The 4,977-nt window shown below is 45.8% G+C and overlaps 1 non-coding gene across 1 annotated transcript; it reads left to right on the top strand.

The window, feature by feature from the left end:
- The first annotated feature begins 3,466 nt into the window (after positions 1-3,466).
- On the top strand, positions 3,467-3,573 carry LOC118758363 (U6 spliceosomal RNA). The gene has a single exon (XR_004995661.2). It is a non-coding gene; the product is annotated as a U6 spliceosomal RNA (small nuclear RNA).
- Positions 3,574-4,977: the final 1,404 nt, after the last annotated feature.

The following is a 4,977-nucleotide window of genomic DNA, read 5'->3' as shown; positions in this document are numbered from 1 at the left end:
CTTGCTTCACTTGAATTTTAGGTCCTAAACTAGATTGTATGTTTCATGAAAGAAGAAATCTGTTATGTTATATCTAGCACCTAAAATAGTAACCACCATAAAGTTGGGACACAGTATGAGCAAAGTAATGAGTAAATATCCTCATGGTGCTTGCTTTTGTTAGAGGAAGTACAACAGACAATGATGAATGACTGGACCCTAAAACAATTAACTAATCTTCACTGTCTCCCTCACTTCCAGTGATTTCCTTATGCATAGTCATTTCACTCAGTTCTAACCAATGAGATATAAATGTAAATAATGAACACTGTTTCTTTTTGATATCTTATCCTTATCCCTACTCCTTAACAAAAATGCATAATATACCATCCATGTAGCACTGCAATACCTGCTGGTTTGCTCCAGGACTAGGAGTGATGACAGGCCAAGCTAGGCATGACCATGAAACCCATCAACACTCACGGGTGCTGGGGTTGGATACCGGCCCTGGCTAGTCCAGTCTGTAGTACCATAGGCACATCCAAGAAGTGGGTGTGGGGCAGGCCAGACAATAACATCCACCAGCACACACTAAGGCAGAAACAGAGGGAGCAGACTATACCAGGTAAGGGCCTAGCACCCACTGGCATGAATGAGATCCTCAGTTCGGGACGGGGTTTGTTGCGGGCGCATTTGGGGAACTCCCCTCGTAGGCTATAGCTCCTGATGGTGAGCACGAGTTAAGGCTACATGTGGGCTAGAGCAGGTATGGCTGCTACACTTGATGGCAGGTGTGTAGGTTGGCTTGGGGGTGGGCGGAGAGGATAGGGACAGAGACCAGGCGGGTCCTGGCCAAACTGTAACACACTGGAATATACAGAAACTAGCATGGGGTGCAAGCCAATCTGGGCTAAACTATCACACTTACTGGCTTGCATGAAAGCCAGGGGTGGGGGCAGGCTTGGCAGGGGTAGGCTGCAGCATTCACCAGTGACAGTTGGGGTGGACCATGTCAGGCCAGGCTGCAGCATCCAATGGCAAAGGCCAAGACAAGTGATGGGTTATGCTGGGCTGGGTCAAAGCAACCACTGGCATGCACAAGATCTGTGACTGGAAGCAGGACTTGTCAGGGAGCTAGGAGGATGCCCCTGCTTGAACAGCAGTTCCTTCTGGTCAGCACAAGAGTCACAATGGGGGCAATGAATTGGGCTTGACATGGCTGCAGGATCCCTTGTCATGGGTGTGGGTCAGGTATGGTGTGTGCCAGACTAAGCTAGGCTCTAATACTCACTGATGCTTATGAGAGCCAGAGTGGGTAGGGTCTGGGATGTGCTAGAAAGGGCTGGGTTGTAACATTCAACATTAAGAGCTAAATGGGTATGGGCCAGTTAGGCAAGGCTACTGTAACTGCCAGGACAGGTGATGGGACAAGTTAGGCTAAGCCAAGAACCCACTTGTGTGCATGAGATGTGCAACTGGGAGGTGAACTGATAGAGGAGCTTTGCGAACTCCTCTGTCAAGATACAGTCCTTGTGATGAGCACAAGAATCAAGTCTTGGAGCAGCCCAGACCAAGCCAGGTTATAGCACCAGCCAACATATGTGTGGGTCAGGTCTGGTGGTGGGCCAGGATAGAAAAGTTCATAGTACACACTGACAGATGTGAGAACCAGGTTGGAATGTGAGACAGGTTGGGCTGGAACACCAGTCAACTCACTAAGGACTGGCTGGGCTGGACTGGGTTGCAACACTTGCCTACATGAGCTGGAACTGGGGGCAGGTAAATATCAACATAAAATGGGCCATTCCAGAGAGGGTTGCCACAACCAACAGCATATACCGACCTTCCTCGGTAGGGCATGCCAGTATGGGAGCTCCAGGAACACACATGCTGAGCCCCTGCTCCCACTGGTAAGTATGAGAACTGGGACTGGGGGAAGACCTGGCAAAGCAGCTCTATAAAGCCCATTTGCATGCATGTGACCTGGGTTAGGGAGAGACTCAGGCTAGGCTAAGTGACTACATCCACTGGTGTATGCATGAGCCAGAATAAGTGAAGGCTGGTTGGGCTTTGCCACAGTACCAGCTGGCAAATGCCAGGACTGTAGATAGGTTCTGTCAGGCTAAACCACAGTACTACCTGGTATACTGCAAGATCTAGGGCTGAGAGCAGACCTGGTAGGAAAACTGATGGCCTGTAGCTCTCATTGTGAGTATGACAACTGTGGCTTAGAGTGGATCTTACTGCATACACAGTAGCAGCTGCCAGCATAAGTGTGGGCTCAATAGTGGGATCGGTTGGGTTGAGCTAGGCTACAGCACCCATTCATGTCTACACAAACCAAACGGGATGCCATGACAAACTAGAGCAGTCTGATGAACTTCCTGGCAAGCACAGGAACCAAGACTGAGAGTGGGCATGGTAGGGGTTTACGGGTCACTTCAACCAGGCTTCAGTTCCCACTGGTGAATGTAAGGGCCAATTGTGTGGTTGATGGGGTTGGACTGGCCCACAGCATCCACTGATTTGCATATGAGATTGAGCTGGGGACAGAACTCACCCAAAAACTGCAACGACTAGTGCTTGTGTAGGTTTGTGTGGGTGATGGACTGAGCTAGAACCCATACTGGTTGGCACACACAGGAGTCAGGTCTGGGGTAACCACAAGTGAGGTTTCTTTGGGGATCCCCCTTAACTGGATGGCTGGATTAAAAACTCCAACCACAGGGAAATATCACAGGATCTATGGTCTGACTATGAAATGTGTGCATCAGAACTGGGCCTCCTTGGTTGCTGAAGCCTGTGCAGTTGATGACATGCCAAGATACCCGCGGGGGACATGACAGATCACAGAAGTCTGCACAGGATGTCTAATACCATGGAGAGCAGAGCAAAATGGACAACACCTCTGGATGAACTTCAGTAGCAGGTATCTGGGCGAGTTGAGACTTCAAGATGGACTATGTCAGGCAATGGACTTTAGAAGGATTTCCCCAGCTTTGGGGTAATGAAATCAATAGCATCTCAGAACTATTGAAACCATTTAAGTAGTCCCCTTGGAACACGCTGCACATTAGGGGCCTGAGGATGACACTGAGTGGCCATCACATATCCTTGGTGGCTGGTATGGTTAGGCTGCTGGGAGCAGCCTTTTATTCTTCTCTCTCCTTTTCTCCCAGAAATAGGAAAAACAGAAATGAAGATTGGAAGCAGTTGTCTCATCCACTTTCTCCTCTTCCTTGACACTTCCCATCCTAATTGGTGGTTCACATAGGCATGTGTTCTCCTCAACTATGTAAGCCTCATCAAAAATAAAATACATCTATTATGATAAAAATGCATACTAGAAGACTGAAAAAGTCAAACAACCATCTTGCAACCAAAAGGACAAACCTACATGTTATGATTGGCAAAAGGGCATGATACCATGAAAAAAGTTGCGGTGAGTTTGGAAAAGTACCAATAAAAGCAATGTAAGAAATGTACAGTGCTTAGTTCAGCAGCACATAAACTAAAGTTGGAACAATACAGAGAAGATTAGCATGGCCCATGTGAAAAGATGAAATGTAAATCTGTGAAGCATTCCATATTTTTAAAGCTTTGGGAATAAAACCTTAACATTTTGGAAAAAAAATATACAAAATGTATGACTCTATTAGTCAGCTTTTCATGGCCTTAATGAAACTGTCTGAGAAAAGTTTATTGGGAAAGAAAAAAATTAATTTAGATTGTGCTTTGGAAGTTCAAAGTTAAAAATCTGAGGGTCCCTTAAGTCTGGTTTCTGGCACAGGTTGCCAGTAACAGCCCAAGTGCAAAGGAACATTACGGAGATCTAGGAAGCAAGACACAAGGGACACATTGACCTATTTAACTGACTCTCTCATAAGAACTATTGACCTAAAAACCTTCTCCTTGGCCCACTTCCTGGTTACCACAAGTAAATAAAATCTCCAATCTTACCCCATGAACTATCAACATAAAACTTTAAAACATTTATTAATTAGGGCTCAACATGATAGCTTAGTGGCTAAATCCTCACCTTGCATGCACCGGGATTCCATACGGATGCTGGTTGTATCCAGCTGCTCCACTTCCCATCCAGCTCTACTTCCCATCCAGCTCCTTGCCTATGGCCTGAGAAAGCAGTAGAAGACAGCCCAAATTGGGACCCTGCACCCATGTGGAAGATTTGGAAGAAGCTCCTCGCTTCTGGTTTAGGATTAGTTTAGCCCCAGCCACTGCAGCCATTTGAGGAGTGAACCAGTATATCTGCCTTTCAAGTAAAAGCAAATATTTTTGAAAAGTATGTATTTATTTGGATCCAGGGTTAGAGAAGAGAGACCCAAGGTTAGAGAGTAAGAGAGGAAAAGAGAGAGGGAGGATGGGAGGGAGGGAGGGAGGGGGAGAGAGAGAGAGAGAGAGAGAGAGAGAGAGAGAGAGAGCGAGCGAGAGAGAGAGAGAGAGAAATTAGAGAAGAAAAGAGAATCTTCCATCCACTGGTTTATTCCCAAGTGGCTGCATCAGCTAGAGTGGTGCCAGGCTGAAACTTGGAGCCAGGAACTTCAACTGAGTCTTTCAGTTGGGTGCAGGAACCCAAAGACTTGGGCCATCATTCACAGCTCTCCCAGGTTTATTAGCGATTTCTTAGCTGGTAGCTGGATTGGAAGAGAAGCAGCCAGAACTTGAAATAACTCCCATAAGGGATACCAGCATCGTAGGTTTTGCTTTAATCTACTATAAAATAGCACCTGATGTTTAACATAATAATCTGAGATTTAAATATCTTCATGAGTCAAATATTACTAAATTCATAACATTATACCCCTGATTATTAAAAATTTAGATTCCTCCCACATGTAACATACAATCATTGCATTCCACAGTCCCCAAATCCTCATTAAGTTCAATATCAATTCCAAAGACCAATTTCCATTTAAACCTCAAAATAAATCATTCTACAACCAAAAAACAAGTTCCAAAATGCAGTGCAGGCACAAG

Source organism: Ochotona princeps, chromosome 1 (genome assembly GCF_030435755.1).
Source record: "Ochotona princeps isolate mOchPri1 chromosome 1, mOchPri1.hap1, whole genome shotgun sequence".
Classification (NCBI taxonomy): domain Eukaryota; kingdom Metazoa; phylum Chordata; class Mammalia; order Lagomorpha; family Ochotonidae; genus Ochotona; species Ochotona princeps.
The sequence above is the reverse complement of the archived record's forward strand: the minus strand, read 5'-3'. Positions and strand labels throughout refer to the sequence as shown.